Below are 13,532 nucleotides of genomic sequence, written 5' to 3' on the forward strand. Positions count from 1 at the left end.
ATGACATTGTAATGATTGTATATGTATACCTTTGGAGCTTTTCTCCTCGGGCCTCCACTGAAAATGAACATGTATCCAGTCGGACTATCCCAGTCAACAAATGTAAAATAAAAAAATAAAATAAATGCACCCTTAAGACCATTTGATGAACATCAGTCAGGATACTTTCTTATATGCATTCTCATTGTTTCACATGCTACTCATAGAACTAAAATAATATTCCCAGTCCATTACGACCGTGGGACCACCTTTATCAGCTGCTTTGATGACAATGGTAGTATCAGACTATAAATGTTTCAGAGTTTTCCTTTCATTTACACTCAAGTTCCTGAATCTTCTTGAACATGCAGTTGAAATCTGGTGTAGATCATTCTGATATAACTTATAAAAGGTCTCCAACACAGGATGGTTAAGTGATAAAAAAAGTGCTAGGTTTCGTAAAGACACTATTATCATCCTGCAAACTACAGTTCTTAAAAGTAATTTTTAACATAACGTTCCTAATAAACAATTTTAAATTAATGATGGAGTCTGTTACTTCTGTGGTCTGTACCAGTATAAATGAGAGACCCCTCTCAAGTAATGAAAGTTCACTAGGAGAAAGTAGTCTGGATGAAATATTCCAGACTATTGATTTCCCTTGTACTGGCACATCTTCTTTAAAGTGCATGAGCCCCTGAACAAAAAAGATACCATAAAATACAAATATTCTCCAAGTATTACACAAATATTCAACAGAAAATTAGAAAACATGCACACACTCAGGCTCATATGCATGCACACACACACACACACACACACACACACACACACACACACACACACACACACACACACACACTCACATATCCCATTTTCTAAGTGTAATAATGCCCCTTAGTGTCAGAACTATGGGGGGGTGCTTACCTTGTGATCATAAGGCCTTCAAGTTGACACCAGTGCCATTACCTCAAAATGTGTAAAATGTTATGACCAGTTGCTGTTTATTTGAACAGTTCCAAATTTGCCATGTACAAAAAAAAGTTGAAATGCTATACTTTATTGATTATTTTGCGAAAAAACATTTTTAGCTTTGCACATCTTTACTCTGACTCCAAAGTGCATGGGCTATGATTCAAAAAGTACTTGGTAGGAGTCACTCTGGAATCATCCCTATTTAAAAGTAGAGCTTACACATGTTAAGCCATTTATTGCAGGTATACCATTTAAAGTTTTTACCTTATTGTATCCCAAGGCTTATGAAGTTACTGGAAATGTTGTTCATACATCTATGAATACTGGATAAGCTCACTCGTTGGGTCCTAGTAAGATGGAAACTTGGAGGCATACCAGTGACCAGCTCTCTGTTTTGCAGTGACATTTGCATGTATACATAGATTATCTTTTGATTATACAGTTAATTTCACAGATAAAATTATTTATTTATACTAGTTTGTATATGCTAGTGTTTTAACTCCATTTTGGTTTGAGACCAGTAAGCAATAAAAAAGGGAAATAAAAAGCAAGCAAACAAATAAATAAATGAATGAATAAATAAATTATACATATGTATTAAAGTACATTCTTTCCTTTGCCTAGTCTGAGCTGAAGGCATTGGGTATTCCTAGGAAGGACAGATGAAAAATGAAAGCATTCTATTTACACTGGCTTCTATGATCAGTAAACTGTAAGTCCACTTTTATAATGATATATTTTTATGTCCTTACTATATCTTGCTTAGACTTGCACCGTCTGATCCTTGCATCAACCTATTTTCTTTTCTGTCCTTCTGTCTCTTCTCTCTTTCTCCCAGCAGAAGTAAAATTATCAAAACTGGTGTTTGAAAGTGAATGAAGGGTGACTTTTTCCCCTTCCCACTTTGACATCTCAGTTTTTAGCCGGCGTTTCTGGGCTAGGTGATAACCGCTGGTAATAGGATTAGCATTGATTTCTTTTTGCAAGAACAGAGATGTGGTGGGTTCTAGTCATTTACTGAACTGCCAGCTTTGAAATATCAAAAAAATAATACAAAAAGGAAGCTGGCTGCAGAAAAGCTTAATGCAGCATTTTAAAGAAAAGAAAGCCTGTGTGAATTCCATTTGCTTCATATTTTGTTATTACAAGATAAAAGTGAATAAACTGCCTGTGTTCTAAACTTCAATAATAACTCATTCCTTTATTTCCTTTCCATTCTTTACCTTTTTCCTGGCAGCATATTTAGTACTTAATATTACATATTATATTGTAGTTCAACTTCTTTTAACCTTGAAATCCAGTGTCCAAGGATACAAAGTATAAGAAGGCATCATATGTTGAAAGACTGCAAAAATATTTTGTTCAGTAATACAATTTTCATATAATACTACAAGTTATTTAGATAAAACAGAAATCTGTTTATTCAAAAACAGGACTTGTTTCACAGACAATTTTATGATCTGACTAGAATAGCATAACTGAAAAGAACCGTCCTACTGTGCAGTTGAAATAATCTTGTATTACAAATGTTATAAGAAGGGAAAATCACCATAATAAATTGTTACATATTTTACTGCCTTCCACAATATGTTCTTAGTTTTGCTCTCTTAATTATTACATTTTTCTAGATATAAAATGAAATCACATATAAATATGTGCTCATAACCCCCCCCCCGAACAAAATCCTCTTATCAGTTTGGTTCATCTCAGCATATCATGCTGGCAGCTGACCCAGCCATCATCTCATTTTCTTTCTTTCTATTAAATATTTCATTGGCTTTGCCAGGGTTTTAAACTGATTCCATAATGTTGATGCATACAGTGTTCTGTGATTAATTCAGTCTATTTCCATGCCATCGTAGTCCAAGGTCAGTTATAAATGCAGAGAATTCATTTAAAATGGTATGCAGTGTACGCAATATAAACATATCAGTTCTGTTAGACCATGAAAATAGCAAGAAAAGGTGATCAGGTTTTCCACTCTGTTGCCAGTAAAATGTTAAATAGCAACGTGGCATGTATCAAACTTTGTTTATTAAATAGATTTCCCTACCAATATCTGACCATCTCCTGTCATTGTTACTATAACACCAGCTGCCCTCATATCCCTCAAGGCTGAACATTTCAAATGCACCAACCATTTCTACATTTCCTTACATTGACCGTATCATTTTGCAACCCTTATTATTAGTTATGCTAATTTAAAGCAGGTTAGGTATTTAGTTCTAGTTAATTCTTATTATTTAAAGTGTTGGATCTTCAGTGCAGATGGCTAAAGCTTTGACTTTAATCCTGACTAGACATCCTGAAACTGATTAGCGGTTTGGAGCAGATGAGAGAGAGAAGGAGGAGATACATAGCCAATGCCAGTTAAACCATTCTAAGAGAAGGGGTACAGTTCTGTACATTCCAGTTTCAGACCCTTCTCCTGTCCTCTTGATGTAAATAGTATGCAACCCAGGACGCAGGGAGGTGTATATGGCTTTCCTAAACCATTTTCTCAATGTAGCCTCATCGAATATGTGCAGCCACATGCACAGAGTCCAGGGAAGAGGGAACAGCAGTAAACATGCACATCAATTATGAAAGGAAGAATTATGCCATAAAAGATAAAAGTCTGCTGATGGACACTTGGATGACAGCCTTCTTCACAAGTTGTTCTTGTCCCATTGATTAAGTGGCATTAATGTATACAACCATAGCAGTGATGGCTTGAAATGTAGCAGGCAGGAGAGGATAAAGACACCTCCCCCAAAAGAATTACATCTAAAAAATATAGCTTAGAAGTGTTGAGTAACATTTTTAAATCACTGTGATACTTCATTATAAATGTACTTTATTATAAACTGCTGTTGATTACACTTACTAATGAAAAATGTTCCACTTAATTTTCTGTATGATGTTACTCTCTGCTAATGACCGTACTATCAGATGAAAGATGCATTGTTATGAAAGTTTGTACCACAAAAATATCACAACTATGTTTTTTTTCCTAAATTTTTGTTTTAAATATGATTTTAAGTTGAATATACATGTTTAAATTTAGATTCTGTAGAATTCATTGTAGAAAAAGATTAATGTGTAGCTTTTCTCCCTGGGCTTATGCCAAGATTCAGCTGTGCCAATCAGAATTTTCTGACATAAGCTACATAAACATTTATGGGGCTTAGCTTGTGCTATAAAGGCCTTGCTCCCACAATGCAATATTTTGTAATTCAGGGACATGTAAGCCATGATGAGGAAAGACCTAATTAATGGATCATCTGCATGCCCCTAATTCTCAGTTAACTACTACAAAGTGCAGATCAGCATTGATCTACACTTGTGGTTGTTAACTGCTGTGGCCACATCATATAGTTCTAGGCATTTCTCCCGCCAAGTCACAAACATACACGGACACACACACACACACACACACACACACACACACACACACACACACACACACACACACACACACACGTACACATTCAAAAACAAACACATCATAGTCCTCATACATGTTCCTAAGTCCTCTGCATGTCCTATCCCTGGTGTTTAGTGTCCCTCTCATAGCCTGATCAAAGTACTGTTAAAGTGCTATTTGGCACAAGAAATCTGTTTCCCTGGTGGCTAGTGCTTCCCTCATCCCCGATCCAGATAATGCTAAAGTTCCATTATGGTACAACAGTAATATCCTTGGTGACTAACACTTCACAATCTCCCAATCCCCATAATGTTAAAGTGCTGATATGGCACAAAAGTAGTATCTCTGGTGGCTAGTTCTCCCCCCAACCCAGTGTTTTACATAATGCTCATTAGTCTAGTGGTATGTGAGATATGACAACCAACTCCCCAACCCACACTCATGCACACACAGACACACACAGACACACACACACACACACACACACACACACACACACACACACACACACACACACACACACGCACAAGCGCATACATGTGCGCACACACACACACACACACACACACACACACACACACACACACACACACACACACACAAACACACACACACACACACACACACAAAACCAGACATCTCCACACACACTCTCACTCACATATCTCCTGTCCCTACCTTACTACTAAAATCCTTAGTACTTACCTCTTCTACAATGGCTGGACATAGTCCTTTGGCTGTGTTCACTTGTTCACTACTAGCACAAGATAGGGGTGTCTGTGCTGAGCTGCATATAAATCACTAAGCACATAAATGTTTTCCTGATGTGTTTTCAGGGGGAGTGCAAATGCATGATTAGCATATACCCCCCCCGACTGCCTCATTTGCATGTAGTATGACCTCAGAGACAGACTGACACAGTGCTGCATACGTGTTAACCTTTATGAATTAGAGGAATTATTTCTGAGTAGTGCCTATGACTTCATATGCATGATATGTAGGTGTAAAGTGTTATTTATTTGTTTAATTATTTACTTTGGGTTAGCTCCAACTAGGCGTGACCCTATTTTTAGGAAAAAAAATAGGTGACATGCATACTGAATAGTGGTAATGTGACCAGGATTATGAGTAGTTTCTCATATTTTACATAAACCTAAAGTTCTCCTATTCATAAGATCAAGGAATCAAGCTTGTGAGCAGATTTGGTAGGAGATCTAGAGAAGCAGGAAGTCTCTTTGCTGAAATATTTATGATTGAATAATCCAGTAACAAGTTTAAAGCTGACAGTGGAACAAGATGCATGGAAATCAGATACAGAGTCACCCTGGTCTACAGAGGCTGAATCATCCCAGAATATGGAGAAGGTAGGGGTGAAAGATTGAAAGGAATGGTTGGTGGAAATTACATTACAAATGCAGGTTGAAGGCAAAGCAAGGACAGATCCAGGCTGTCTAGGAAATACCATGGCAGACATCTTTGACACCAGCAGCAACTTAAATAAAACTGTATATCCCATAAAAAAATGTCCAAGGCATTAGTGATGTAAGGGTTAAAACATAGTGTCTAGTGTGAAATGCCACAACGTGGTGTAGTTTATGGGGAATTTAAGTAACTTGCCCAACTGTTGGGAAGATGATATTAAAATTCATGCCAGGTTTTTAACTATGGCATGTTCAAGTATTTATGCATGATTGATGGATAACCAGTTATTTGAGATTACCTTTCAGACACTGAACACTAACAAAAGGTTTTGGTCTACCCGAGATTCAAATAATGATTTACATATTTTAATTAAATTTGAAATAATGCCCGTGATGGATGATGCTGCTAAGATTTTGGCAATAATTTTTCATTCCGAAATTGTGCTAAAAGAAGATACATAGATTTGGATTCAGACATATTGTACTATTCTTATGAGCCTGTCATTTGGTCTTTGCTTGGGGCCTTGCTTTCTGACATCACCCACTGCTAAATTCAACTCTCATGTACAACTCTTTGTTCCATTGTTTATCCTCAGCAGTGTCCATAACAGAAAAACCTCAGTGTTAGCTTTTTCAGGAGGTTTGCCCCCTCTCTCTTTCTCTCTCTCTCTCTCTCTGTCTATTTCTCTATCTCTCTCCAGACAGGGGGTCTTAATATTCTCCTGGCCTCATGACAGTTAGTGAACAAAGACAGAAAAAGATGCTCAAGGGCAATTATGTTGCATTCGGCTGCATACTTGGCAGGTGCACTGAATTATCTAGGAATATGAATGGGTGAGCAGTGGGATATTATGGGGGTGGAGTACCCATTCACCTAACAGTCTCTAGCAAAGAAACATGCCCACAGATCCCCCCCACACACACAAACACACGCACACGCACGCACGCACGCACGCACACACACACACACACACACACACACACACACACACACACACACTCACAAACACACGCAATCACACACACACACACACACACACACACACACACACACACACACACACACACACACACACAAATACACATGCATACACTCACAAACATGTACACACATGCACACATTCGCAGACACACACACACACACACACACACACACACACACACACACACACACACACACACACACACAAACACGCACACCTTCAGCGCATCCCTCTCTTTGTACTCTGAAAGAAACAGGAAGGCTTAGATTCACTAGTTCTCTATCACCTATAGCTGCTCTTTCAATACATTGGCTTGCAGTCAAACCTGAGTCACATAGTTACGGTTAACCATTTGTTTCTCTATATCATGGAGTGGATTTTGTACTATTTTTTGTTGAGAGTTGATATTGGACTGGGACCATAAGACAAACATAATGTAGCCTTTTATAAAAGGTGCTGCACAATGTTTGCATCTCCTTTTCTAGGAATAAAGAAAGGCGCACTTTTTAAGTTGGGCAAAAGATATTTAAAATGTGTGAAGGGCATGTATGTGAAAGCAGACTATACTGTTTTTCATATCTGATCTGTAAGAAAGGTCAAGTGGCAGGTGAACATGTGGAAATGATTTTAAGGGCACATTTTCAAAATTAGTATGTCTGTAGAATGACATATGAATGCTGGCTGGGAAAAAAAACAAATATATCACAAACAAATAAGGGAGTGTGCAGGCATTTTAAAAGCTAAAACAAGAGCCAGTGATCAAATGGAGAACACAGAAGTGATTAATTTGGGAGGGAAGTTAGGAAAAAAATATTTCAGCAGAAAGATATGGGGAAGTTTTTGGCATCAGTGACTGGTAAGGTGTTTGTTGAGAAAAACAACCATTTGGGAAGGATTTAAAACTAATCTAGGTAAATTAGAAAACATTTTCTGTCCTTAAAAAAGAAAGTTGATATAAGTTGAACTATTTATGAATACTGAGAAGGAATGTAATTTTTGAAAGAAGATGGAAGGTAAATTGGTAATTAAATATTTTCTAAAACATCATGGCATAAAGGAAACCACCAGAATAATCAGTATAAAAACAGAAAATTTATATTTTTTGTAAAATATAAATACTGTCAAAGCTGATATTAGACATTTAATCTGTATGGGTCAAACTGAAGTTATTAATCCAGAAGTTTTATTTTACTAGACAACAGAAAGACACAGATTATGAGATGAGTACAAACTAGTGTGTTTGCAGAATATTTGGAATAAAAGAAATGAAATGGTATTCTGGAATTACTGTGGAAATTTAAAATAAGACTTCCAACAAGGTTCTAAAACATCACTGAGTAAAGGAAATAACCGCAATAATCAGGCTTAAAAAGAGAAAATTAAGAATTTTTTTGAATAATATAAAGACTGTTAAAGCAGGTATTAGGTATTTAACTTGTATAGGTAAGTTCTAGGCTTGCTGTCCTTGTGGACTATTTTATTTATTTATTTATATTATTTTACATTTGTTGACTGGGGAGTCCAGCTGGACTACAAGTCCATTTTCAGTCGAGGCCCAGGGAGATAAGCTCCAAGAGAACATTTTTTTTACAAAACATAGTTTCAAGGACAGACTTTTGACATACAATTTCCATAGAAGAGACTTTGACATACATATTAACTAACAGATAGGATACATTCATTCTCTTCAATATAATATTAAATTTTAGAAGATATTCCTAAGTTTAGGATTCCTGTGATAGATTTACTATCAGAGTAAAAGCAGAGAGATGTAGAATAAGGCTCCTAGAGAACAGATGATGCTTGCTATAGTTGAGAAGGATAACAAATTGATTCACTATATGTCTTTGCTTGGTTTTAGTTGAGAAGGATAACAAATTGATTTACAATATGTCTTCTCCTGGTTTTAGTTGCTTATGGAGAGCTCAACATTGCTGGGGTAGTTTTCCCTAACTCCTGGAGAGGTGGGATGAGCAGTAGATTAACAGTCCTAAGTGGGTACAATACTATGATTAGTTGGCTTAGCAGTGTTACTTAAGTTAGGTGAAGTGTTCTAATGAGACATTAGCCAGGGGGGATACAGGAGCACAGCTGATTATTCAAAAAGTGCATTTTAACAAGTTTCTTGAACTGTGATGGGGATTTGTTGTCAGTTATGTGGGCAGGAAAGCAGTTCCAGGTTTTTGCTATACAGTGGCTGTAGACAGACTTACCAGCTTCATTGTTATATTTGGTTATTTTGAGGAGGATTTGTGTGCTAGACCTCAAGGGCCTGGCGGTTGTATAGGGTTGCAAAAGATTTTGTAGGGCTGAGGTGTTTTCAGAGTTATATATTATTTTGTGGGATAGTGATAGTTGATTGAGTTGAAGTAGTAGAGGTAGTTCTAGCCAATTGAGTTTTTTTAGGCATTCACAGTGATGTGTTCTGATGGGAGAGGTTGTAGCGAATTTGGCTATCTTGAAGTGGTGGTGCTGCGGTAGCGTTGTCGCCACACAGTTAGACATTGCCCATTCAATTCTCATTTAAAGCGTCTTCTGTGTAGTGACATGCGTGAACAGGTGTTCCTTCATTGAAGGTTGTGCGTTAGGCCCGGCAAGCCAGTATGTAAAAATCTGCTGCCAATCATTAGCGGACCGGAGTTCCGCTGTGGCGACCCCTAACCGGGAAAAGCAGAAAGACGCAAAAAAAAATTATAACAACTATCAAGTTTGTTTAGTTCAGATTTGCAGAGATTTGTAAGCATGGTGGAGGCATAAAGTAGGGTGCATAGTAGGTGAGTCCTCGATATTGTAGATTTGGAGTGGTCAGTGAGGAATTTTTTATTGTGATACAGTAGGCCAAGTTTTTATGTACTTTTTTATGGTTATAAATGGTAAATATATGGTTTTAACCCAACTTCCTTTGGTGAAAATCTAACCCTGTACCGCCTGTCTGTGAGGTAAACATCTTAACCACATGCCAAACCAGATCAAGTTGAAGCTGTAAATCCAAATGTTTTTGTCTAACTAAACACCAGAATGGCACAACATGAGATAATGAGAGCATTAGAAATTTGGATATGAGTAGAATATTGGGAATAAATGAATGATGTGAATCTGTCTTTTTATGATAAAACTTTAATAGTGGATAAGTTTACAAATATGCAACATGGCAAGGTTACTAGAGTTGGTATGGAACTGGTTTTTAGATTAATAGTGTAAATCTTCCACAAGGAGAGAAAGACAGAATGGATTCCTGAGGAAATATAGAATTTTGCCTTTATACTTCATAGAGACTGATATGGTGAGCAGACTTCAGCTGTGACTTTGGGCCTTTAAAGGGAAAAGTGCATAGTGGTTGAATGAAATGGACCAAAGTATTAAAACAAGGGAATTCACATCCTTTATTAAAATGCAAACATAAAATATATAATCAGGTTACCTAAACACATGCATTAATAATAAATTAATTTTATGAGATTAGAAAATAGTATATTGGTATTTTTTTCTTGACCATAGGAATGTCCTTGAATTTGAAAGAATATAAAGAAAGCGGATATTGAAATGCAATCTCAGCCTGTTGTTTATAACATGTGATACAATAAGGGTTACAAATGAGGTAAAACAATGTGGGAACCAAATAATCAAAAGTATGTCTGGTGGAATTTTCATAAAGCAGATTTGTGGAAAATATTATAAACACAGGCAAGAGAAGTACTACAGGACCTGTATGAAAAATATGATCAGATGAGAATGAGGTAATAGTTGCTAGCAGATGAGAAAAGTAGAGGGAGTGAGGTGAATAAAGAAGCGCTATTGATGTTTAATCCTCCATTAACATATAGTAAACGAATAATATCTGGAATGTAAATGAAAGGGAAGGCTGTAGAAAAAGAAATGGTAGCTGTGATGACTTGCAGGAGCCTGATAAAAAATAGAAGTGGAATGCAATGGAAATAAAGGAGCATAGATATTGGTAGAGGAGAATAAGAGATTGTAAAAGAAAGGCTCTTAACAATAAAAATAGGTTTTAATACTTTGAATGTGTAGACTAAAGGCCTGTTGCATTATTAAACATGTATTAGAAAATATTGCTGCCTATAATAAAGTAGAACATTGGAACAAAGATAGCTAGAATAATTTGTACATACCAAGAGTGTCAAGTCGAAGGGCAGAGCATAGCAGATGTCTTGAACTGAAGAAAACCTCTTAAGTCAGGAGTTGTTTAAGTGGCAAGGTTGGTCTGTCTCATTAGTGAAGAGAGTCAAAACCATGAATTCCTAAAAAGCTTCATCATGTACTTTGAGTTTGAAGCTCTCAGCCTCTGTTTACCTACTGTATGTCTACGAGAACGTCATCTTGCAGGCAGTGAACCTATATTAGCCTTGAAATGAGGCTTGTGTCTAGCAGGTTTCCTTATTTTCCAGGTTAATGTAAAATGCTACAATGCATCCAGGGCTATAGATGTGATTGTATGTGATTGCTTCATGTTGGTGAGGAGTATGTCAGGTAGAGATTCCCTCTAAGACCATTTTTATGTATGTGTTATATAGACAGGATTTTGATTGCATTAGTTGATCAGCTGATACATTATGTCTTAATTCAGTTACTGTTTGAAAATTTTTCTACCAGTGGTTGCTTATGCTAGTGCAACTGTTCTATGTATATTTGTTAAAAACAGAACAACAATAAACATCATCACATATATGAACAGTTTGCAGCTAAAGGGGAAATAAGCCTTAATCAGAAAAAAAAGGAGACTTATGCTGGAATATTGACAGATGGCATAATATTAAAAAATGTATCTATATATATATATATATATATATATATATATATATATATATATATGGATCTACTTCATTTGCCCTAACTTCCGATTGCCCGACACCCATTTGCCCGACCCCATTTGCCCAAAATTTCATTTGACCGAAATTTCATTTGACAGACACTTCATTTGACTGACAAGTATTATTGGCAAGTAAATGGGATATGCCCCCTTCCCCACTGTAGTGTGACCCTGGAGTTAGAATATATAGTTAGGGTGTGGGGGTGTGGGGGGTGAAGCCCCCCACTTACTTTTGTTTTGCTAAGCAATATTAAAGCAAAACTAAACAATATAATATTAAATTAAGTGGGGGGCTTTGCCCCCAACACCTCCTAACTATATATTCTAACTCCAGGGTCGCACTACAGTGGGGAAGGGGGCATATCCCATTTACCTACCAATAATACTTGTCGGTCAAATGAAATTTTGGTCAAATGAAATTTCGGTCATTTGGTGTCGGGCAATCGGAAATTAGGGCAAATGAAGTAGGCCCATATATATATATATATATATATATATATATATATATATATATATATATATATATATATATATTGTTTTTGCACAAGAAGCAAAAACATTTGGAGATGAGATTTGGGTGAGTTCACTTTGAAAGACATAGCTTTGAAATACTGAGAGCAATTGATGAATTACTAGTGAAAACAAGGGCCAAGATTCAAATTAGTGAAAGGGCATTTTTAAGTAAAAATATCCTCACTATAGAAGATTTTTTATTGTTATTGTAGTATTCTCTCATTTCTTGATCAAAACATTTAGATATTAAATTACACAGGACCGTTTTAAGGTGGTATGGAGGACTAGTCTGAGCTTATAAGAAGAAGGGCACTACATAATACTGCAGAGGTGAAGGGCTTACACATGATAAACACCACCATTTTCTCACAAATAATTCACAGGTGAGCTCTGTTTATATTGTGGTATAGACTTAAGTCCCTGTATTTGTAGATACGATGTTCTTAGATGTTACTAAAGTGTGAGGTAAAGAGAAGGAGATTAATACTGATATGCTGACTGATTAAGTCTGGCATTCACAGTGATAAGGACAGGATACCTGTACAGAACAACAATGAAGGAGAAAAAGGTCAAAACAAGAAAATATCTGGATGATTGCATTTTTGATCAAGATAAGGAGATGAGAAAGTAAAACAGGTAAAAACACTGGGTTTCAAAAATTATAAATTGGTATAGTGTAGGAGAATTTAATAATTTATCCATGGAATGATAAAGTTTTGTATCGAAGAATATCTTGAAAGTCTTGAATAGGAAAAGAATTCCAAATTACACATGGGAGGTTGTGACTGTGGACTTGCAGGAGCCAACAAGAGGGGAAAAAGTGCTCCAAAAGAGAACATGTAAGCCAATTCCCAAGGCAAGTAAGTCGGCCTGCTCCCTATCACCCAACTCTCACTGAGAAATGGTGGGATGAGTGGGATTCCTGGACAGAAAAGAATGGACTAGATTGTTGTCATCTATCCAGGGAATGCTTAGCTACCATTCCACCAGAATAAATGGGTCAGTGGGGTGAAGGTATAGGGGTCATTAGAAAAGGCGACTATGAGGATCTACAAAAAAATAAGGTTTAACATTTCTTTTATGTGACATTCTTGATAGTTTTAGTAAATATTCTTTCTTCTAGGAGATATGAGATTTTGTTGAATTCGGTGACTGGTATAAGAGCATGATTTACTGTTCTTGTTGTGACAATTCTGATTTTATAAGCTTACATGTTCATAGTAGGCAAATGATCGCACAGATAATTTGGGAGGCTAAACAATGCAGTTTAGTTACTTTCCCTGCTCATAAGGAAAATTGGGACCTTTCCCATGTAAATTTCTTGTTACTCATCCAATAATCTAAATTAGATTTAAAGAGGGCCAGGGATTTGTTTTCCATGGTATGGACTGGAAGCTTATTCTAGAGATTTGGGATCCTTTGCAAGG

The sequence above is a fragment of the Protopterus annectens genome, chromosome 4.part1 (assembly GCF_019279795.1).
Source record: "Protopterus annectens isolate FY-2018-M chromosome 4.part1, PAN1.0, whole genome shotgun sequence".
In the NCBI taxonomy this organism is placed as follows: Eukaryota; Metazoa; Chordata; order Ceratodontiformes; family Protopteridae; genus Protopterus; species Protopterus annectens.